The 26,269-nt window shown below is 33.0% G+C and overlaps 1 long non-coding RNA gene across 7 annotated transcripts; it reads left to right on the forward strand.

Annotated features, from left to right (window-relative positions):
- Nucleotides 1-9,016: 9,016 nt before the first annotated feature.
- Nucleotides 9,017-12,273, forward strand: LOC106346989. Of its 7 annotated transcripts, none has more exons than XR_007340312.1 (8): nucleotides 9,017-9,277; nucleotides 9,354-9,435; nucleotides 9,524-9,815; nucleotides 9,899-10,008; nucleotides 10,146-10,234; nucleotides 10,305-10,466; nucleotides 11,626-11,751; nucleotides 11,997-12,273. It is a non-coding gene; the product is annotated as an uncharacterized LOC106346989 (long non-coding RNA). The 7 variants fall into 7 exon arrangements; XR_007340310.1 differs by having other exon boundaries at nucleotides 9,017-9,258; XR_007340313.1 differs by having other exon boundaries at nucleotides 9,017-9,258; nucleotides 9,899-10,003.
- Nucleotides 12,274-26,269: the final 13,996 nt, after the last annotated feature.

The following is a 26,269-nucleotide window of genomic DNA, read 5'->3' on the forward strand; positions in this document are numbered from 1 at the left end:
CCGACTCTTAACTATATTTAATAAACGACACCAATAATTCAATTTAATTAAAATTCCTATTATATATAGATGCCTTTTGTTTTCTAAACAAAAATAAAAATACTAAACACTTCGCCTATTTTCTTAATATCCTGGTCAAGTTTTCTTGTCACGATGATAGCCAAACAACGACATGTATCACATGTGGTTCCTTGCTCGTCAATCCCATTAATAGAAGACACCAGGAAATAAACCTAAGCCTTGACGTTTTGGAATCTATTAAGACTTCCATGTTGAATGCGTCTCTCTTGTCTTGGTGTCTCTATATACACGAAACCTCTAATAGACTATACATAATAGTGACACTTATTACTCAACTCAACCTTTGTTTGTGTGTGTGCACAGTTTGGTTTTAACACTTATAAACATTGTATATGTAGTGGATATCATTTGATTCAAATCATTTTCATAAATAATTGTTTCTGTATTCTAATGTTTTAATCCGCACCATGCATCATAATCCTACATGAGCATACTGTTTATACACAGTACAAAGCATGCAGTACTGTTATATTTTCTTTCTTTTTATATAAAACAACTTAAACGTGACAAATTACTTAGCACAGACGATCACTGTTGATAATGCACCTTATTAAACTGAGATTGAATATATATACTTACATATATAAATGCCCATTAAGTATGTTTTCCCTTACAATTTGTTTCTTTTCTTATAAGCAAAAAAAAACAATGTGTTTCTTCATATTTGTATTTACATCTAGAATTTTGACTGGTTTTTCCTTTTAATTACGTTGACTGGTTACATCGAAAATGATTAGTTGTATATATAACCTGTATGTGTTTATACGATTGAAATAGATTTCTAAACGATAGAATAATTATGGTAAGTGACTAGATGGAGTAGATACGGGAAACCGGACTACCGTAGAGTGGTGACATAATATAATAAACAGACTAGAGAGATATTAGCTTGAATTCCCACCGCTTAATTATCCTTAACGAAATAAGGAATTGAATCCAATCCACTATCAATTTCCACCTTTTCGCTGGAAAAAAAGGATAAATACAATTTGAGTTTGTCATATGCTACGAACAACCAAGTAGACGTGAAACTATTTATTTAATATAGTTAAATTCATTCAGTGATATGGTCCTTACATGCAATTGTATTTACATAAGTTTAGAGACAAGCCAGCCAACAAAAGTTTGTACACCCCAGTCTGTATATAGCAATTCCACGGACCGTTGTGTTTCAAAAAAAAAAAAAAAGCAATTCCACAGACCTAAAGTTAAGAAACAAAAAAATAATTTAATCTTTTAAAAAAGATTGGAAAAAATTAATTGAAAATTGAAAAGCTAAATATAACGACTTATTTTCTTTACAGAAAAAAGCAAACATTATTTCCTTACAGTAAAGAACGAGACATGAGAAAAAATAAAGTATAGAGGAGGTCATTTTCTTAGGATCAAATAGCTTCGACTTTACATAAAAACAATCATAATCAAGTACATTAGGTATGTAATCTAATATGTCTACTGTCTACCTACACATTTTATCGATTTTAAATTAAAATAAATACTAATAATTGCCGTTTGAAATTAAAATGGTTTCAGTGGAGAGAGAGAGAGAGAGAGAGAAAGAGAAAGAGAAAGCGTGTAAGGTAGCCACGGCGTCCGGTGGCGCGTCCGAGCGCGTACCGGCGCCGTTGGCTCTTTACCCTGTCATTCCGTTCAAGTCATCGTCTGGTTGTTCCGATCTGTCAGGTATCTCCGACATGCGCGCGGATCTGGGGTAGGGTTTCGTTCCGGGAAGAGATCGGCTCGCGGCGACTTTTCTTCTTCTGGATTCGCGGCGAGGAGGTACGTCTGGTAGATCTTCATTTCAGCGTCGTTTTGGTCACGGGATGTAGAGGCTCCCATAGCTCTTGCATCGCCGCTCAAGTTCCCGGGTTGTGGAGGCTTCGTCAGCTCTGCAGCGCCGCTTAAGCTCCCGGAACGTGGAGGCTCCGACAGTTCCATTGTTGCCGGCTAACGGTCCCTTAGTTCCTTTCTAGGGTCTAGTTTTTATTTTCTGTGTTTGTCACTAGTTATGTGTTGTTGGCTCTGGTTTTGTTGGCTGAGCCCTCGTCGGAGGACGATGGATGCTCTCTGGTGGAAGATCGTTTGTTTGAGCGAAGCCCCCTACTTTTTGGCCCTGTATTGAACTGTGGCGGATGAGATCTCGGCCACGATTGATTCTCTCCGAGATTAGGCTTAATTGGGAGGATAGGCGGTCGCGGTGAAGATGGTGTGGAGTCGATGTGCTCCGGGGTGGTTTCGGTGTACCGGTGGGTGGTTCTCCGGTGATAGTCGAGGCAGAAGTGATGCGGCGGTTCGCGATGGAACGCGGCCGACATCATTTTGCTCTCTTGGGCCTAGGGCCGTTCTTGGGCTTGCGGTTTGTTAGTGGTTTGTTAGTGGGCCGTATTTGATGTGGGCCTTGTAATTGTGATGGGCTTTGGGCCTTTATTAAATAAACTTTGTCGGAAAAAAAAAAAAATTAAAATGGTTTCAGTAAAAAAAATCGTCGAGAGAAAAAAATAAAGTCAACATCCAACTATTGTCGAAATCAAAACAGCAGCTGACAGCAAGGAAGACCCGTGGCCCCGTTTCACACGCTTACCGGTTTGGTCTCACCCTAGCTAGTATGCGCTGTACAGTGGATCTTATAATCACTCCGACGGTTATGATCTGCTTCATCTATGATTCTTAGCTTCACTCACCAGAAACAACAGATAAATTATTATACCAACAATCAAGAGTGGATATAATTCGTTCGATATTGTTGAATCTGATTCTTTATACTAGTTATAACTTCACGAAGACGAATAGAAAAAGAGGCTTTTAAAAAAGTATAGTATTTATATAAAAATATATAAATCTAAAAAGCGTAAAAAGTTATGGATTCTAAGCAAGTTTGGAATATGATGAGCTGTGTTGAATCGCGTTCTAGTGGCTATACTGATGAATGATAAATTGAATAGTTAGAGTAATTAGACATGGGTCCAAATATATAAAGACCACGTAACGCGCTTTTCATCACGTGATATGTCTACATTGTCTTGGGTCATTACGTGTATGCTTTATCTTTCAGTAATCATAGTAATTTTTCGGCAATCCCTATGTAAGGAAATAAAAAATAATTACAGAGAAGTAAAAACGACATACATCGCTTAATATTTGTCTTATCAAGACGATAAAATAAATGGGTATAATACTTGATAATGAATTTCATGTAAAATTTCATAATTAACGATAAGACTCGGAGACAAGAAAACATACTAACAGGCTATACAATCCATGGTCGGGTCACAGCCCGCCTGTTTGGTCTGTGTACCGAGTCGGGTCATGACCCGTCTGGTTATACACATAAAACGACATCGGATGACTGAATTGGAGTGGGACCTGTCCGGGCCAACTTCGTATATAATCATAATAATAAATTAACCTTTTTAACCATCTAGTCTTATTTGATTGAGGGAGACTCTGGCTGGGGTCCATTTAAATAAAGCCTCGATACGTGGTATAACGAAAACGACAACGTATTCACACGAAGAAAAAACTCGTAACACTTACTCACCTAAGACCATCTCCAATGGTTTACACTATTTTTTACTCTAAAATAGAGTGACTCTATAATAGAGTTTAAGTTTTCTCCAATGGTATTCTATTTTAGAGTAAAAAATAGAGTGATGAATAAAAAAAAAATAAGTTACTTTATATTTAGAGTAAACCTATTTTTCACTTTATTATAGAGTGAAAAATAGAGTACCATTAGAGCGTTTTTACTCTAAAACTCTATTTTAGAGTGAAAAATAGAGTAGGGTTGGAGATGCCCTAAGAGCATATGATTATTGAAAGGTTTTTAAAGTAAAATTCTTAGCGGAATATAAGAACCTGACTCTTAAGTTTTAACTAAAAAAACTTAAAATTAGCTCTTAAATAAAAGTTTTAAGAGACGGTTCTTAGTTTTTTTAATTAAAAATTAAGAGATGAATTCTTATATTTCGCTAAAAACTCCACCTTAAGAACTCCCAATAATTATATTATTATGCTATAAACACTTAATGCCTTAAGTGAATTGCCCTCTTCGACCAAACGACAAACTTCACACAAAACAAATATACGAGAGAAACAAAAACTTATTAATAAACTTTATTAGACACCTCAGTATACCAACAAAGTAGATTAAAACTACTGTTTTGTTTAACTTGAGATGTTGACCGCTAACCTAAACACGCTGAACTTAAAACTTTAAATATTAATTACCAACGTATATCGATCCAAAATAAAGTTGGTATATGTTTTAATCATAGTGATTCTATAGATTTCTCATTAATTATCTATTTAAGTAGAATAATGTCCATCAGTTCCACAGTCACGCCATTATACATAGGATTAATCTCCTCATCAGGGAGTGTTCCATTTACTTGATTTGGTACGGTGACGACTGACGGCCCATCAAACCAATTTGGATGGCAATAAATAATTTGATCTGCTAATTATCATTTTTATTCCAAATCTAATAGCTGGACTTTGCTACAGTATTTAATAAAAATAGTACATGGGTTATTTGATTTAAAAATATTAGGTGGTTGTTCTCTTAATTTTATTTAATGGTTTAACCGATAAACATAGATACTGACCTAATACTCGTAACTGTTACCAACTACAATAAAATACAAATTAAACCTTCCTTTACCAGCTAAAGCCAAGACAGATGTACATCAACTACTTATAAAATACATATTTTATGTGTATATAATTATATATTAAGCAATACAACTATCTATTTGGTTTTCTAATGGAAAGTATATTCTCAAATACTTTTTATGATATTTAGTTTTAATAATAGTTTAGAGTTTGTCTGAAACAAAACTCGAACTCTTACTTGTCCGTGTGGACATTAATTATCATATTATATACATTCACTTCCAATTTATATTCTGTCTGATGTATATTAATGTAATATGTTTCCGTTAAGAAACGTGAACAAAATATTCATGTGAATGAAATTCCAAGACAAAGAAAAAGGACACGAAAAAGAGAACTTCAAGTTAGAAGCACATGCCAGCCACGTAGATATATTTACAGTGTATGCCATGTGAAGTTTTCCTGCACGTTGAATTTATTCAGAGCTTTAAATACATATATAAGAAATCGAATACTCATGCATTCACTATAATTGTGAAAAAATATAAACATGCCAAATGAAATAATACATAAAGTTTTGTTGACAGGCAAAAATAAATGACCTAATACGGATTTTGGGAATAACCAAATTTCTGTCCACAATATTTAATTTATAAACAAATTAATAAATAAAATACGAGATATATGATAAATATACAAAATAAATAAATTTAAACTTTGAAAAATTGATTAGTTAGTAACTTTACTCTAATTAGTAATACATGACACTAAGCAAATATAAAGAGTGAAGATCTGGCGGTAGTGGACGAGCGATGATTACAAGAGAATGATTTTCCACCTCGAAATAGACCCAATTTTATTTTCCAGCCTTTGCTTTGTTCGTACGTTATAATTTTTATGTCGATAAAATTGATTTTTAAATTTTAACATTCTAAAGACACGGGTAAATTAATTTGTTGTTATATTTCAACGAAGATGGGTCCCCAAACACCACCAGCGCACGAGACAGCTTTACTCCACTTATTTTTTTGTAGGAAAGAAAATCTACTTGAGAAAATCATTTACGCATTATCTTTTATTATTACCAACATCATCATCAAAAATGTATTAAATTTTTATTTTATTTATTAGATCACATTCCTTAGGATTCTGTTCTGTAAAAGTCACATGATCCAACTTTCATTTTGATCTTTTGCATCCTCTGTTGGCAATCATTATCATCGTGATGACCTGTTTTTTCTTTTTCTGCCTTCATATTTATTTACAGAGCATGCTCACAAAATTACAGTGAAGAGGCAGAAAAGAGTGTGTGTAAATATTATTCTTTCCAAATTTTATGACACGTTTACATTCCCGATACCATTCTTTATATGTTCTGTTATTTATTTTTTCTTGATAAAATGTTACGTTATTCCTTTCTATTTATTCCATCTAAACTATTTTTATAACGTTGACAAAAAAATCTATTCTTATTAACTTTTTGTGTTAAAACAAAGTTTTGGTAGATGACGAAAATAAAAGTAGAGGAATAGGACCCGTCGACACGAGGTTAGACCATCATTAACCCAAATCTTTTAACTGAAGTTCTTAACTTCGGTTAAAAGATGGTTTTTAGCTTTTCTTAAATTTTAATTAAGAAAAGTTAAGAACCGTTGCTTAAATAAGAGATATAAGAATCTGTTTCTTAGTCGAAAAATGTAAAAAAAAACAAATGTTAAATTATAAGTTAATAATCCCGATTAAAAGATATGGGTTAATCATGCTCTTATAAACCAAGAGACTTACGTTTAAAGATAAATTGTATCTTCTCTTTACCTATAAAGACACATTGTGTTTTTGACACACTTTTTTTGTACTATTACATTCTTTTGAGACGAAAATAACCTTATTTTGTGCAAAGAGAAAAATGTTGTTTTTAAGAAAGCAAACTAAAATTAATTTAGTTAGTGGACTTTTACAATAAATATAATATTCATTTAAAATTTTTAAAAGTGTATGAATTAATGTGAAAAAAATCTGGGTTGTTGGATCAGTTTACAGATAAGAAAATTTAAAAGTTGAAAATTAAGTTGTTGGTAGAATTGTGGACATACTATATAAACTAATTTTTTCACTTCTTGTATTATCAATTTTTGTTTTCACTGCCACTATATCCTCCGTCACCTTCTTCTCCTCACGTCTTTCGCCTCTGTATCCACATCCACCAACACGACATCCACCACTATTTCCTCCTCCTCACGTCTTCCACCTCCGGATCCACATCCACCACCACAATATCCACCACCACGACATCCACCACCACTTCCTCCTCCTCACATCTTCCACCTCCGTGTCCACATCCACCACCACAACATCCACAGCCACGGAATTCACCACCACCTCCTCATCCTCGCGTCTTCTACCTCGGTATCCACATCCACCACCATAACATCCACCATCACGACATCCACAACCACCTCCTCCTCACATCTTCTACCTTCGTATCCACATGCACCACCACGGTATCCACCACCACAATTAGATAAGAAACTAACTTTTCATATGAAACTAGGAAAAGAGAGTCACGATTGAGATTGGATTGGAGTTTCTGGATTCATGGTGTGACTCACCAATGGTTGAGGATGAAGAGCTGAAGAGGCTAATCCGGCGGAGCAGTCTCAGATCGAGCAAAAGCTGGAGGTGGAGACAGAGAGCTTGAACAAAGTGACGGCTCCGAGGCTTCACCAAAGACGCCACGACAGAGATTCTGTTACAGAGGAGAGAAATCAGAGAAAGAGAGATTTGTGTAGTGATTGTGATTCTACCTCTTGACCGGGGAGAAGAAAGACGGCGAGAGATTAGGGTTAGTGATTGTGGACAAGAATTGGGAAAATGGATTCCATGTAGAAGATTGTTTGGGAAACAACGGCGGCGAAAAAGTACAGTTGGCGGTGGAGAGAATAGAGTTCGAGAACGAAAGGAATTAGGGGATTATGGACGATTTTGGATCTAGATTAAGGTTCAATTTCTCTAACATCTGGTGTTGGAATTCGATTTCCAGATCAAGAAGATCGAGGCAGAAGGGATAAAGGGGTTAAGGGTTCTCTTTTTGAACTTTTGTCGACTTAGGGATTTGAATAGATAAAGATTATTAGATAAATTTTTTTTTTTTTTTTACAAATAAAAAATAAAATACCAGATTTGTTTTGTTTAGTTGGAAAGGCTAACGAAATCGACATCCCTATTAGTTGGAGGTTATCTTGGTAAAATTGCAAGATTAAAGTGTGTCAACTCAGATTGTGTCTTTTAGAGTAATTCACAACTCAGATTGTGTCTCCCAAAGTAATATTTTCTTATAAACCTGAAGTGGTGGATTTGGGCCATTCTCTTGTCATTATACTTTATTAGATAACTATATTCTAAAAAGGGCGGGTATATTTTCAGTCATTAAACCTAGGCAAATTTGTATCATCATACCCATTACCAATGCAAGTTGTTATATGTAATCGTGCTCACTCACGTTAAAGTTAATCTGACAGTTTTTACTTATAGAGAGAAGTGGATCCTGCATAGTTGCAAGTAAAGTGGCAGTTACGATCGTATTATAAACGCGTTTATAGATATATATTCATATGTTAAATACTGTTAGTTAAAATGTGGATTGTAAATAATTAGACCAAACATTTATCAATTGGTCATATTTGTGTTTTAATAGAATGGATACTATTAAGTATTAGGGTGATTTTGTGAAATGTACAAAGTAAAAGAATAACTAAGAATATAGTCACAAATTGTATTTGTGATAATTTGGTAAAAATATAGATGAGTTTTTTTTTCCGGATGTGATTGTTCGTTGCCAGTTAAGTTGCTATAGTTCATGAGAAGAATAAACCACTACATAAGATGGAAAAGAAAAAAAATGGTGGAAAAAGATCACAAATGGTGGAGGTGGTTGAAGAGAATATGGTGGACACTGTGGCGACAATGGTGAAAACGATGATGGTGGCGAAGAATAAAACAATTGACAACAGCGTAGTGGAAAAGAAAACGGTGAAAACGATGGCGACAATGGCGGAAACAGCGATGGTGGCGAAAAATGAAACAATCCAGAACGGAGATGATGATGTTATAAATATAAGTGATTGAGGCAGAAGAAAATGAAATGATCGAAAAATGGATCGAATATCTACCAATACTAAAAGGGAGATATGCTCAATAGGGAGAGTGTCCACATCAGCATAAAAAATCAACTAATAACAATCATCCATTTTGCCACGTCATCACTATTTTTACAGAAAAAAAAAGAAACCGTGTTTTGGCTCTATATTAATTTAAAAGGCCCAGACTATTTTTCTTATTCTCCATCTCTGCCCCAGAAACATAAAAAAACCCAAACACGTGATGATTCCACTTCGTCTTCTCCGATTTCCTCTATCCAATCTCATTTACTAAACTTATCTGCATCAATCAATTGTGCTCTTCAATACCTTCTTTAAGAAATCGTTTCGCATCCCTTTCTTTCTCCTTCTTTGTAAACCATATTCTTCATATGTTGTCATAAGTTGCATCCATTCAAGGAAGTCACCGGTAACGTCTGATGTTCTTGGTCGGGAAAATATCATCCTCAAATCAAAACACAAAGTTCGTTCTTCTTCTCTAATCCTCAAATTAATTGTTATCAGAAAAAAGGATCGTTGGTTGTACGGCTGTGCCTAGACACAAGGCGTGATCGACAACAAAATTCACGAGTTTGAGGTTTCAAAGGTGAGTCTTTCCTTGATTTTGATCAGTATGCATCTTCCATTGTTTGCCAGAAAATATTGATGTTCTTTCATGCGTTGGCTGATTCCAGGCACAATTCATCACCATCCTTAGGAGGAGTCCTTTATTATATCAGGGAATGCTTATCGCTTCAGACTGTCTAACTTCTAGGAAATCAATTACTCCCTGACATATTTTATTGATACATGAGTATACTGATATGCAGGTTCAATACATATTGCACCGTGAGTTTACAATTTTTTGAATATAAGTTCGTGACTAATTGGATTATCATGAGAGCATCTAAATATCCAAGATGAGATTCTTTCTCATGTTACTTTTTCTTCTTCAATTTTTCTGGTTCCATGGACAATTCTATAAAAGTAAGTTTTGCCTATCATGTTTTTTTAGCTAAAAGCTGCTTGCTTTATCCGTTTTACATTGTTCTTCTCCATGTAATGAAAAGGATTTTGAAGATCTTACAAATTTCAGAAGGGAGGAGGATCGTATGTGTGACTTCAGGCGGAACTACGGTTCGGTTGGAGCAACGGCTCGGTTGGAGCAACGATGGGTAAGGTACATGATAACTTCGGCTCAGGAAACAGAGCATTGTTTAAAACTCAGATATGAATTCACTGTAAAGAAACCTTTTATCTAATATGATCAAAGAAAATCTAACGTCTGACTTTTTTTCGTTCATTTGTGGGTTTCAGAGTGTGCGGCCGGCGAGAAAATGATTGTCTAACTCCATGTCATGAATCTTTCTCTATCTTTTTGGAAAGAACATGCACCGTAGCTTCTGGTAATGTATCAATTCTTCATTACCGAGCTTTCTAGAACACTGAATTGATTGTGTGTAAGTGACATAACAGGATGTGATCATGAGTTCTGACCTAAGCACCATAAATCATAAACACCACAGGCCACACCAGGGTCATACACGTGCCCTCTTTCCCTCTCTCTCAACGACATTGTCTCTTTCACCGAACTTTCCAATACAACAACAAGAAGACCAGCAACGTCATCAAAAACAGGTATGCAGAATGCAGTGAAGGCTCTATACCACAAGTTGTTACTGAAAATAAATAGAATAAACAGTCAACTGAAACTCTTTCAGAAGCTTATGTGTCTTCTACTCTATATAAGTTAGAGGAGCAGAGAGTTGGTGTACCTGTTAAGAGTTGGGCTATATGAGCAGAGCCGGCCCTGGGCTAAAGCCCATAAAGCCAGGGCTTTAGGCGCCAATATTTGGATATATTTTAGGGGCACCAGATATTGAACAAATATGTCTCACTAGCCCAGTGGTTAAGTTTTGTTCATATTTCCTTCCTGCGTCCATCAACAGTTAGAGCCTTGATTCTTCTTTTTTTTTTTTTTTTCTTTTTGACAATAACTTAAATCTGACAGATTTAGATTCCTTTATTGATAATCTTAGTTTCCATGTTTATATAATTATATAATAAGATCATATATAGTAGTCATTATAAAATAAAACAAATCAACTAAAAAAATCTTATTTCCTTTTCTAAACTCATGTTTTTTTCTTCTACTAGTTATCTTCTTTTTCACTTAATTATTTTTTGTATCTTTAAAAACTAAGAATAAAGATGATATTTATTTTTGGATTCAGATACTCTCTCATGGAACTTTGACAGTTTGAAAGATTCATTAAGTTTACAAACTAAACCAATTTCAAGATGATGTTCTCTTGTGTTATATTTACCAGAATTAAGTATTTTTATTTTAAATAATTATAACATTATTTTCATTTTAATCATTTTTAGAGAGTGTTATTAGAAAGAAAATAATAACTCAGCTAAATTGCTGTAAGATGAATTAGTATAATCTAAAACCAATCACATTCTCAAGTAACATAATTTTTTTTAAAGTAACATTTTTATACAAAGTAAGTTGTAAAATTATTATTTTTCTTTTAGATCAATGTATAAGTTTTTTTGAAGAAATTTCTAAATCATGAAAAATTTAATTTTTTTTTTGGTTTAGAAAGCTAAAGTAAAAAAAAAAGTTTTTAAAGGGTATTATTTTGTTCGTTCGCTTTAGGCGCCATAAGACCTCGGACCGACACTGTATATGAGATACCATCGTTGTTATCTGCAGTGTTTAGAATTTCAAATAAATTTTAACATGTTGAACCTTTAGAGTCCTTTTATCCAATCGATGTTTCTGATCAAGGAACCGGAATACTGTTGGTGAACTTGGTGAGAAAGCATTGTTCTCCATGTACTGGAATGGAGATAATAGGTGTGTTAGAGATCAGAAACTGTTGCCCTACAGTAGGAGGTTGTATATCCTAACAAGGTTAGATGTCTTTTCCTAGAGTATGGCGACTTATGATCCATATTTTACTAGAACTATAAGATTTTTTTTTCTACTTGATGCATTTGACCATTTTAAGTTTTTGGTTTTAAGATATATAAGATAACCTAAGCTATGTGTTTTTTTGGTTCCCTTCTCTCTCTCTTTTGTCGTTGAGAATTCATATATATTTCTAATGAATGATGATAAAACAATGACTAGATTCGTTTGGATTTTTTTTCACCCAGGTCTGGCGCACAAGGAGGTTTTAAAAACCATCTAGGCGTTGTCCATTTTCATAGGCGTTGTAAAACAATTAAAATTTTCTTTCCAGTTGAATGCTTGCATAGATTTTGGTAATATTGTCCTAAGCTGTTAATGTAGCGATTTCATGCTCTCTTTTGTGGGGAAGATGACAATTGGAAAGGTTGGGTTCATGTTGATCCCTCTTTTCTCCACACAACTACTACTTCAGTACTTCTACAATCTTCGATAGTTTTCACAAGCAAAAAATGTTAACGTTTATACACATGTTCTCGAAAATGTAGTTCTAATTGCTAAAGTCACATATTTATATCATTAACTGTGAGAGTTCCTCTTCACTTTCTCTAAGGTGGGAAAAAACAAAGGATTGATTGTTAATTTGGTGCACCAAAAGTTTTAATGTCTTTTAGTTTCACAGAAAATAATTAATTTTCTATGCAGCCATTAAAATAGATATTTAGACCCATATTTAGAAATTAAATATAACAAATTATTTAAAAGTAAAAAAACTTTGAAAATATCTTCGATTTTTTGTCAGTGTAATATTTAAATCAATATAAAATCACTAGCAAAAAAATCAAGAAATCTCAATATCGATGTCAATTTTTAATTATTAAAAATAAAATATTTAATTAAGTTACGAAAAAATATAAATCCTATGAAAAAAGTTGAAAGGCATTTTTTTTGGAAATCATGTAATTATTTCAACTAACAGAACAAGATGAGTCCTAAAAAAATCAATATCAACATGATACAACTAAAATCAATTTACGTACCTAGAAAGAGATGAACCTTTTTTAAAAAAAAAATTTAAAATAATATCAATTTAAAAATCATATCAGTCATAGAACTAAAATGAAAACAACAATAACTAAACACTAAGTATATAACTGAACATATAAAAAGGACTAGAGAAAGAAAACATATAAACAGGAAAAAGATCTGAAGACAGCAAAAACTAAGAACTTAATATAATTAAACATATAGAAAAAATGACTGAGAACATATGAATGGAAAATACATATCATACAAGGAACAAACCAAAAATGAAGGAAATTTGATTTTATCATAAGTCCAAATTTCAATAACTAACTATATACACAAAATTATTGAACATCAGAAAGCGGTTGGTAGGAAACGTTAATATTAAAATTTATAGAGATTAAAAAAACACATTTACTAAATATATATAATATATTATAAAACTAATCGAAATAATACATGAAAATTAATACATGCCATAATATTATTAACAAGATTTAACTTTAACGATCCCATAATATTTAAAGCTTCAAATGATAATTAATGAAAATTAAAATACAAAAAAACGTAATACCACATAAAGTTAAAAACTGAGAGCAAGAAAATAACATCAGATAATTTTATTATTCTCATTTCTAAGTTTCATGAATTATAAATATATTGTATAATATCAAAATATGGTACAAATTAATTTTTTTTTAAAAAATCATACTTCAAATGTTTAGAAAAATATATAAATAATGAAAATTATCTAACAAATAAAAATTTACAAAAAATACAAACTTAAACAAAACAACTTAGAAGTATTAACCGCGCGTAGCGCGGTAAGAAGCTCTAGTTATTATAAACAGAGAAAAAAAAGGAAATGGATGGTGCCTATGGTAAATGGTAAAAAGATAATTAATACATAATATACACAGAATATCATAGTAAAACATTTGCAATGGTTATAAACTTAATTTCGTTGGTAGTTATGTATACAAATCCTAATTTCTGTATGTATTAACCATTGTGTGGATTTTTTTAAATTGTATGGAATTCTTGTTTGGGTCAATTAGCCAAATAGCTAAAATTTGAAGTGAAATTAAGAGAATGGCATTGATTTTGACGTAATTGGGTAACTAACATTTAAGGTCCATTTGATCCGGTAATACCCTTGGTTGGTGCAAGTAACCGGTGAAAGATAGAAAGTTAGATGACGTAAACAAATTGAGGTATGGCTAATATTTAAATCACATCTGAGTGAATATAAGGAACCACGTCACATATTTATGACCACATACATATGTTTTCAGTGTTCTATTCCACGTCACCGAAATAAAACAGATTTCTAACCTCACTCACATACTCTAATACTAAACATTATCCCAAATCTAACCCATATATACTAAACATTATCCAAATCCCACCCCAACCCCTTAATACTAAACCCTAAACCTTAATCAATAAACCCTAAACTCAAATACATAACTCTAAACCCAAATATAAATTCTAAACCCAAATATAAATTCTAAACCCAAATAGAATGAAACAAAATAAATAATATGGTATATATTGGTAAAATTATGAAATGTCTATAATTTCGTAGAAGAAGTTGATGTTGATCCCAACTATACCTCCTCATCTTTTAAATAATTAACCATAAACTATATTCACTAATCCCTAAACTCAAATATAAACCATAAACCCAAATAGAATGTAACAAAATAAATAGCATGGTATATATTGGTGAAATTATGAAATATCTATGATTTCATGGAAAAGGTTAATGTGACCCAACTGTACCCAACTATACCCTAAACTTTAATCCCTAAACCCTAAATATAAACCCTACACGGAAATATAAACCCTAATCCAATGTCAACCTCAATCTTTCATAAACTAAACCCGAATGGAACAAAATGATGAAATATCTATGATTTCATGGAAGAAGTTAATGCTGATCCCCCAACCATATCCCCTCACCTTCTAAATACTAAACCCTAAATTATATTCACTAAACCCTAAACCAAAATATAAACCCTAAACCCAAATATAAATCCTAAACCCAAATATCAAAGTCTAAAAAATTACATATATTATGTAAAATTAAATTATATTATGTAATATTAAACTACACAATCTAGATCATAGCACGATATTTACTTGTTCAAAAACTATATTTCTTAACAAAATAAAACACTCTTTAGTAATCATCAAATGGAATGGAACATGATAAAATAGAAGAGTAGCAGAATATATCGCATTTCATAACAGGAATAGAACAAACATAACACATATTGTTTTACATTTCTATTCCATATGCGAATAGAATAGAACAAACATAACACATATTGTTTTACATTTCTATTCCATATGCGAATAGAATAGAACAAAATAAACAGACACTGTTTATCTTCTCCGATCAACTTCATCCACGGCGAAAAAATGTAACTGTATCTCGCAACATCAGTGGAGATAATACATATAACCGTATCAGAGAGACAGATTTTGTTGTTGATACAGTAAATAGAAGAGAAAAACATACAGTGGTGACGGAAGATGGTGCCGTTTGCATAGATGGAGGTGATCGCCACTACACAGGTCTTTTCGGCAAGGATCAACACAAATTGGAATGTGAATGCGAATCAGCAAGGGATTGTAATCAGAGAAAACGCGGTGGAGAGAATCTGGAGTGAAACTATTCAAAGGGGTGTGAATCTGGAAGAGACACGACATATTTTTGCAAAATAGTAATTTTTAATTTTTTTTTTCTAGCAGGTTTCTCCGGTTTCAAGCAGGGGTAATACAGCAATATTATATAAAAGATATGTGAAACAGTGAAAAGTTAGGATGATTGGCTACTCAATCAATTATGCTTTTTTGTAGCGTCATCTCACCTAATTTCCCTTCTTGTTTTGCATCAAAAGAAAAAAGGACACAATCGTCAAGTTCATGTCATTGACATGCCTTCGCACATTCTTTAAAATTTTATTCGATTGAATGTTATTTTGTTGGTGTTCCAAAAAATGAATAATTATTTTGCTAAATGACTTTAGGTGGGGTTATTAAGGGCTAATTTTAAGTAACTCGAACATTTAATCGACAAAAACAAAAAAAAAAAAATCATACGCAATGTGTCTTTTCTGGGATATGGCAGCCGCTGGACACCTAAATTCAACGTACTTACTAATGATCATATGTATTCAAGTTTACCTTTAATCAAATACTTTGGAAAATAATGAGAGAGAGAGAGAGAGAGAGAGAGAGAGAGAGAGAGAGAGAGAGAGAGAGACAGAGAGAGAGAGAGAGAGAGAGAGAGAGAGAGAGAGAGAGAGAGAGAGAGAGAGAGAGATTGAGATTTCTTTTATTTTCTCATGTTATAATCATGGTAGTTATATGCATTATAATTCGTTAATTGGCATCTAAAACTTGGTTATAAGTGATAAAGCATTAAGCTATCAAACACGTAATCTATCAAAACCGACGTACCATGTCATGTGCCAGTTTAGCCAGTTGCACTAACATTATCAGTTAAAGCCTCCAAGCACAGAAGCAGTATATATATGTATGATAAAACAAATTTGGTTAATTACATAACTTTTAGTGTTGATTAAGAAATTTCGGACGTTTGATCTATATATTGACATTACTTAGACTTAATTAAATCAAAAGCTTTTAGTTTGCATAAACTAGGTTTTTTTCTGACGAACATGCTTCATTTAGTTTTTCTTTTTACTAAGTAACACTGTGAATATGATTCACAAAATAGGTAAATTAACAAATTTAGGAAAATATATGCGGGGAATCTGAAACAATTGCTAACGAACATGTGCGTCTGACCTCGTCCGTTCGTACGTTGCAATTCCTCATAAGACAGAGAACAAAGAGAAACAGAGAAGAGAAGTTAATTGTGTTGCACATTTTTAGAAACTGAAACCGAAACAAAGACTATACATACACATATATGTACGTTCCATACTTCCACTACAAGCACTCATAGTCCATGTCTTCATGTCCCAACCATTCTTTTTAGTGTTGTTTATATTCACCATATTATTTAGGGGAAAATGTTTTTAAAAGAGAAACATATGAACCAATTTGAACAACAAACATTTTTTCGTGATTAAAGAAACAAAATAGTATCATTGATTTCTGGAATTGTTTTTTATTCAGGTTTTGTTAGACAACTTCATCTTCAGCCACACCAGATATTGCCAAAGAAACTTAAGTGGTCCAAACTTTAGACTGAATCATATATATGTACATATAAATTCTGCGGAAAACAAATTATGAAATGCAAGACCCACAAATTCATCATTTATGTAAATCTTATTTTGTTTTGTATGAATTGGCTCTATTCTGCAGTTGTTGTGTCTTTATGATCCATTCATGGCACCTTCTATCGATTTTCCCCACCCTTCTTTTTTCTTGTTGCGCTTTTTTAAACCAAGGTGTGTGGATAGGTCCAAATTTATATATCGTACGTGTAGTCGATAGTTATTATCTATGATATATAGATTTTTAAAAACATTTCCTAGGGAGGTATTTTAAGATGCAGAGTTTTGAATACCAAGTTACCGACGAGGAAGAAACCGCAACGTTCAACATGCTCTATCGACTCAAACACTACAATAGTAGCTCTTGACAATGTAATTTTTCCTAGTCATTAAAGTGTTTCTCTATAATTATATGTTTAACTAGTTTTTTATATCAAATTACGGACTGCTATGTATATCTTGTTTGCCAACAATTGTGACTCATTGCAGTGATCAAGAAAAACTATTTGTTAGCCAAGCAAGTACGTCCATGCTTTGGAACGTATTGATGTCCACCTTCAACCTAAAGAACGACAAATTTAACTAGATGAAGCACAATGATCAATTTTTAAATCAAAATTTGCTTACATTTCACCATTAATAAGAGAAGGTTCAATTTATTACTTATATTTCATTCTTATGAAGTACTACTGTAAAAAGATGAAAATATATAGCATCTGAAGAGAGCTCAAATGGGTCCTCATCGTTAAATTTTCTTTTCTTTTATGTAATGATTACAACAAGATACAATCATAAACTTAAGTGTGTGAAAAAAAGAGAATTGGAGAGAATGATGAGATGGTATGGAGAGATTTGTACTGTACACTGCACACACTTCTGAAGTGCACGTTTGTGTGGTGTCGCTGTCCTTCACCAAACTCCGTCTCAGCCTAACCAAACCTTATAAATCGGTTATCACGTGATTAACCAACGGTTTATGTTCGTAACTGAATCACGTGACAACGTCTTGTCCCCATCTATCCCAACCGAACCGAACCGAACCGAACCGGTTCTTTCCAGCGGAGGTGTCTTGTTTGGGTTTCAAAAGAATTGAAATAAAACCACGTGAATAAAGGCCTAGCCCATAAATGATAATATTCTTAATAATTGTCTTTAATAGGCCTTTGTATAAGGCCGTACCAAACTTGGTATATATCTCTATAAACTTTTCCACTGAACTCTTTTTTGGTGTACGTTCCTAGCCCATTTTGGCTTGTATCTCATTTTAAAGAAATTTACCGTAGATAAGAAAATATTCCATGCGAAAAAAAGAGAGCAGAGCCTAGACGCACCTATGGTTTATCTTCTTCTGAGAACATCCTAAGGGCATCTCCAACCCTACTTTATTTTTTACTCCAAACTCAATTATGGAGTAAAATTTTCTCCAACCCCACTCCATATTCAACTCCAAAATGGAGTAATAGCTAGGGTTACTCCATTTATGAAGTAATTTTACCCATTACTCCATTTTGGAGTTGAACTTTTTATATTTATAAAATGGTCCTTTTAATTTTTAATGTTTTTATTTCATACTTAAAATAATATAATAACATAAAAAATATAATAATTTGCAAAAGATTACTTTATAGCTTACAGAAAATATGCATAAACTCATAAAAGTCAAAACTAAGAATAAATAATATAAAATAAATATAATATAATATAATATAAATAAGTAATTTAATAATTAATTCGGTAAATTGTTTTCGAAACTACCAAAATCGGTGAGGTATTATTCAAACGGAATAGACGATTTTTTTAATCTTGTGGGTCAAAATTTTGATTGATAACATTTGTACTTGTTGAACTTGATATATGCACAAACAAACAATAGGACCCAATACATAATTCAAATTATAAAACAAAACTTTGGTTTTTTCTTTATGTTCTTTTAATGCATAAAAATATTTTTGAATTAGAAAAATTGCATATGATAAAATCTGCACGAATTGAAATTGGAAGATAATCTCTAGTTGTATTTTTAATGATAAATATTTAATTTAAATAAAATATATTATTATGGAAATTTTGTAAACATAAAATAGTTGGGTTAATTGTTAATTTTTTATAAGTTGAAAGTACTAATAATAATTATTAACTAAATGAAAAAAAAATCTTTTTGTTTGGAGTAAAAAATGGAGTAATACATTGGAGTAAAATCCATCTCCATTTTGGAGTTATACCATTTTGGAGTAAAATTTGGAGTAATACATTGGAGATGCTCTAAGGTTCCATTACGACATTACCTTTTCGAGGCTTTACAAGAAATAATATGTTCAAACTGTAAGAGCACCTCCAATAAAAAATTCTACTCTCAAACATCTAAAAAAAAATATACTAATATAAATATTTAATTATAGATTTCTAAAAACTACAGAAAACACAATCAAAATTATCTAACCCGCAAGTAAATACTAATATTTATATACACATACATATATATATATATATATATATATATATATATATATATATATGTGTTTTTAGATACTTGAGAGTAGAACTCCCTTTTGAGAATGCTCTAATGATTTTAGAGAAGTATTTGTTTACATGTACTACGAGTATTTAAACACTTAATCTATTATAGAAGTTATATAATGAGCTAGAAAAGATGGTTATAGTACACTTCTACACCCTCTTCATTGCTCGGGTTCCACCCAGCTATTTCATTTTTTTTGTTTGTCGGAAAAGAATATATATATATATATATATATCAGAGAAGTTGTATCTATTATCGAATCTATACGTGAAAGACTAGGACACATCCCAGTAAAAACAGTTTGAGTTAGCATTCAAAGTTGCTTACAAGTATACACCCGAACTATGTTCTACTCCCTCTGTATCAGTTTAAGTGATTTTTAAAGTTTTTGTTACTTGAATTAAGAAAATACAAACTTCTATACAATTTGTCTTGATTACATAAAAATATTATTAAATAAAATTAATTCAACTAATTTAAAATTCAGTATTTTGCAATTGATCACAAAGTTTAAATGATATTAAATTCTATCTAAAATAATAAGAACATCAATTATTAAACACCACTTAAAGTGATACGGAAGTAATGTTGTTTTTTTTTTTTTTTGAGAAAAGTTATGTTTCATGTTTTATTTCCACAGGTCATTTTCATGAATGACAGCTAAAATAAGTCCCAAAATAAGTCTAGAATCAATATTTCTCACCCCTACAACGACTACAAGTCACATAAACTACCCGACGGTATCGATATAGATCCTTTCTTTAAAAGTCCAAACAATGCTTTTCAAACGAGAAAGACATGCAAGTAATCCAAAAACTAACAGAGACATATATACATAGAATTGACAACCATTTTCTCATTTGCCAACCAAAGTGACAGATCTTACCTTCCTCAGTCTTTGATTTTCCCCCTCAAAAAGTTTCTGACCTTTAAAATAAAAAGTGGGTATATCTTATAAAGACATGCAATCAGTGAAGCATCCTATTTCTGTATTGTGACTTCTCACGGTTTTCAGTAGTTTTTTCACTTATTAGTTTCTTATGGTAAGTCTGTAAGTAATTCTTCGGTTACTGAGAGACTAAGCATTTGTAGTTACCATAGAGTTTGGCATGTAATTGTGTTACTCAGGATAATACCTTTAGAGAGATATTAGCCACATAAGATCGATCCAATATATAAATCCCTTGAGGTTATCTTGTTGATATATTTCTCAAACTAATTAGCTTAACTTCATCATTTCCAAATTAAACTCCACCATCCGGCTTATGACGAATCTGTAACCAATCCGGTACACAATTTACAAGTCAAAAGGTCAAAAAATAAAACAATAGGATGTTTCTTTAAGTGTGCCATTTATAAACCCTCTTTGTAAGATAGGTTGGAAAACGACCAATCCTTTTATTAATTTAGTGATCAGAAATATTCAGTAAAGTTCTAACATAGTAATGGGGTGGGTGGGGGGGGGGGGGGGGGGGGTGTACTGAATCTGAAATTTGAAGTAATTTGTTTTTAGTGAGTTTTTAGTGAGTTTTTATATGATTTTAGGTGAATCTTAGAATTTGGTGTGTTTTTGTTAACAATTTCTAGAATTTCATCTAAAACTATGGGATTTAGATTTTTATTTTTATAACTAAGAAATCTTTTTCAAACACTCAAAAATATTTAAATCACTCTAAAATCTCCAACTTAGATTTTATTCAATAACAGTGGAGAAGTTTCATTTTGGTATATTTTTTACATTTTGGTTCAACTTTGTTGTTAATATATTGCATCCATTATCCATCCAACTGTAGTTAGTTCAACGAGATAAAAGAGGATTTGTTAAATCATATAAAAATGTTATAACTAAACCAATATATGTAAAAGAACAAGAATGTACTCGACGATAGAGACAAAAGGGCCGCTGGTTTCAGTTTTCTCTATACACACGCACCCACCGGAAGTAGCCCTATTCATAACAAAAATTTAATCGTTTCTTTCATTTTCAAAGTTTCTAATCAAAACTCTATAATGCATGAACGTGAAGTTCTCTGCATGTTGCTCAAGTTGAAATAAAGAAAAGTGCAAGTAGTATACTATACATAAACACATTTACTATATATATATATATATATAATCGTTTCTTTTTCTCAAATTGAAATTAATTCATAGTGAAAAGCCACCGTTTAATACATAACTGGAGAATGAAAAGATATTCCCAAAAACAAAAGCCCAAAGAACAGGTAGTTAAAACTCACATGGGTAACTTTCGAACATAAGACATCGTACTACGACTCAATAAACTAAGAATTACACCAAAGCATAAGACAACCCAGTGCAAAAAACCTTCTAAATAGTAGATAACAATGATCTAGATAAATCGATGCTGCTCTCGACACGCCATACGATACCATCCACTTGTAAAACCCGAAGATACTGTCGCGTCTTCTCAACCCGGATCTATTGCTGCCGCCTATGGCCCGCCGAACGATACCACCCCACTCGAAACTAAGAACCAAGACTTCCCAACCCGACCGGAAGGATCACTTCACGATCCCAACTTCCCTCGGATACGGCTTGAACACACTATGACATCCACTTTACACCTATAACGAAGTCCACCATAAACTCTACACAACCAAGCTTCGTCGCTCAAACCCATAACTAGAATAAACAATAACACACTGAAACGACGAAAGATCATTGCAACCACCACAACTCGAAGATAATTTTGCAACTGAATAAGTCATTAAACTAGCCAACGAGACAATCATTTTTCACAACGATAAAACACGGTCAACCTACGACCCAAGCTGAAACGCCTCTTGACCCATAAAAGGTCCATACTATACGAAGACAAGGAAAGCACGAGCATGTCATAACCCTAAACTGAACTACAATTCACGCTCAATCTGTTGGTTCCCAAGAAATCTGAGATCAGACAATCAACCAACAACATCAACGCCAAGGAGGCGCATACCAGTTTTGATTCATAGACTCTATCACTCTTTACCTCAATCCACTGCCAAAAAACGGACATATAATCCGAAATTAACCGAACATGAATGTCCAGACTGAAAAGCGGGTTTTGACCATAAGAATGAGCAAGGATCACCATATATATAATCGTTATAAATTACAAAAATAAGAGATAGAATAAATTAAATCGAAGCACAGAAGTTTTAACGGGAACCGTGTGTGAAAAAATCCAAAGTCAAGGAAAAGTAGTAAGCGATAATAACTTTATTTTCTTTACCTGAAGCACTCCAGATAATATCTAAATTTTCCCTAAACCCCAAGCTCTTTAGTTTTCCCCAAATTTTATTTTAAATCGTTAAAAGTTGAGTTTGTAAACAAGAAAAAAAAAACAATGAGCGTGAGGAAAGGTAATTAGGGTCGAGATTGTAAAATGATCATAAGGTAAGGGTTAAAGGTAGAAAGTTAGAAGTTCCGTGATTGGATCAATGGCTCCCAATGGGGTTTCTCTTCACTGTCCTTTTGGAGAATCTTCTCATCAATTTTATGTCAACAATAGAAATTTAATATAGTTTCTGTGTTTAATTATTTTCTTCTAACTATTTATACGAATACACTAAAAACGTATCGCTTATAACTCCAATTCTAAATTATACACACATATATTCATGTCATTTCAACTTCCAAGTGGCAGTACAGTGTTCGTACAAATAGAAAAGGACTTGTAGAGATATTGATGTATACGTTGTTGAATGAATGGTTTTGTAAAGTATTCTTTCTCTCATTTTTTGTATAGTATGAATGCATATATTGATGAGTATGTAAATTTTAAAGTAGAAAAACTGCTAGAACATATGCCAGATATCGAATATATGTGGGGTTTAGGATGATGGAGGCAGAGTCATTTTCATAAATATATATAGCATTATTGTAGCTTTTAGAAAGTATCGTGAACAAAAAATGACTAAGTGAATTTTCTTTTCAAGTCTACACAAATTTATAAACTGAAAACAGATTGGTTCCACATCTACCGATTATTTGCTAATAACAATCAGTTGAAAAGTATATGAAATGACTTTGAAGTACCCAGAGGCGTGCCTACAGTGTATTGAAAAAGGCATTCGCCTTAGGCCCCCGATTAATATAATTTTTTTTGGGGCCCCAAAATTTAAAATAATTTATAATCTAATGATTTAAACTTATTTTTTTAAAAACCCTTTCCACATAGTAGACTAACTAACCTTCTGAATTCATGTATTTTTTTTCTTATATGACATAATATAGCATAAACTTATTCTTTTACAGCGTTAGATTTGTGTATTTGGTAAAAGCGATATATCATATTGCAAAAAAAAAATCATTATAGTTGTAATAAGTTTATTTTTAAAACTTGCCTTAGGCCCCTAAGACCCTTCGCACGGCACTGTAAGTACCATATCCCTTGAAACGAGAGACATTAGTGATTCTGGAGAGGGGGGGGGGGGGGGGGGGGTTATTGCACTGCGTTTGAATAAGCTGAAAAAAAAAGATTTTAGAGTTTATTTAGATGAAGTGCTAAAAGAGAAATCCAGTTGTAATTCTACTTTCAAACTCACTAACTAGTAGTTTGAACAAAATTACTTTACTTCATGTTGACCTTTATAAAACAGTTCCCCCATATGTTTGTTCCACACCCACCAAACTCTAAAAATCACTATGATTGTGCCGCCGCAACTATTATAATTTTATAGCTGTATATTTTCATAAGATAAAATTGTCATTGTTTATAAAAAATACCATGCAATAATAATAGAAGATGTTGATGTACTCTACAGTACTGAGTAAAATGATAGACTAGATTTATAATCTAGTTAAAACTATTAATATTCTCCTCACATAAATAAACATAGACGTAAAATATGTTACACTGAATAACTCCGACAGTTACAACCCCACTTTGAATATCTAAAACACAAAACAATTTTAAATTTTGAAAAGAGATAACCACTTATAAATGGACGGAGGGCTTCTGAAGTTCTTCGAGTATCTCCAAAGTTTTTTTTTCATCTGAGCCTTTTCATTAGTATAATCGAAACCAGAAACATACAATCAGACAACAATATCACTAGACATCAGAGCTAACAAGAACGCTCATGATCAAACAAAAAAGACAGCCACCTCGGCTGGCCCAAAGCAACATAAGATTAAAATCTATTTTGCATCACAACACTTTGAGCAATAAGATGAGCACTCTTGTCTGCTGGTGGCGATTCGAACAGAACCTCCCATTCCAAAAAATTAGAAAGCAGAAGCAAGATTTTCCTCACTTCAAATTTGAAGGAAGGTCATGCTTTTGGTCTATTTATAGCATTAGCTAACATCCTTCTTTCAAAAGAAAAGTGTACCCTCGAAACCTTGTGACTGACCATGCTTTCTATCGACCAAACGAGTGATAAGAAATATGCTTGGTCTTTCGACCCAACAGATCCGAAAGCATGACGACTATGCAAACAAACCAGTCCATTTGAGTCACGCAACACCCATGCTGCTCCTACTAACTTTCCCTTTTCGACCAGACCGAGACACTCCTCATGTCCTCTTCCCTATTTTCTGCTGATCGAGCGAAAAGACAAAGACCAGATTCCTCTTTTGCTTTCTTCCATGTTTGTAAGCCATCAAAAAGGAACCCATCAAAAAGCAATGAATTCCTGTTTTCCAAATATACCAAAGTGTCCAAGGAAAAACTCGCGTTATTTCCTTCACATTTCCTTTATCATCTGATACTGAAAACAAATGGTTCAAGTTTACAAAGAGAGAGCAGTTATGGAATCCTCCAGCCGGCGAAGGGAAACCGGAGATCGCCAAGATTTGTCTTGCCAATGAGCAAACGAACAAAAGATGATTTATATACTCACCGGCCATCCCGCAAATCTGAAAAACTTCATCACACTTCATCCCTCTATCTCTCAGGCTATCATTAAACGTTAAAGCATTCGATAGAGCTTTCGAAATAAACACTTTAATCTTGGATGGAGCCTTAATAGACCAAACCTTAGCTTTTAAGGGATTGATGGAGGGTGTTGGCGATTGTTCATTGATTAAGGAATGGTTCTTGATAAGGAGAGCGAGATCATACCCTCTTTTCACCGAGTATATCCCACTCCTTGTATGCTTCCAAAACCATGAATCTTTATCAGATACTACCAGCTGATGATGATTCAGTAAGGCAATATCTCCAGGCACAAACAACTCCTCCATTTTGGTTATATCTCATCTTCTGGTATGAGGATTAGTTACATCAGACACCTTTAGATTAACATCAGAAAATCGTTGTCTTCTTATTGGAGGTCTGCATGTTCCATCCTCATTTTCTATCCATTTATCTGTCCAGATGTTTAAACTCGTCCCATTCCCAACTGAATGTCTTAAACCTTGAATGAGAAGCTCCCATCCATGCAAAATACTCCTCCAAGTGTAAAAGGGTTATGATCCCGGTGGAGCTTTTACCAAATCCCCCCCCCCCAAATATTTTCCTTTTAGGACTCTGGTCATCAAACAATCTTCAAAGTGAACAAGTTTCCATGCTTGCTTAGCATGGTAAAGATAAGTTGGGAGAAAATGTGTCTTACCAAATCCCCCCCCCCCCACCAAGCTCCTTTGGAAGACACATTTTCTCCCAACTTATCCAATGTATCTTCCTTCTATGCTCTAACTCGCTCCACCAAAATTCGCCATTGCACTATCCAGGTTTGAGATAACAGTTTTTGGAAGTTTGAAGTAAGAC

This window comes from Brassica napus, chromosome A6, assembly GCF_020379485.1.
Source record: "Brassica napus cultivar Da-Ae chromosome A6, Da-Ae, whole genome shotgun sequence".
NCBI classification, from domain to species: Eukaryota; Viridiplantae; Streptophyta; class Magnoliopsida; order Brassicales; family Brassicaceae; genus Brassica; species Brassica napus.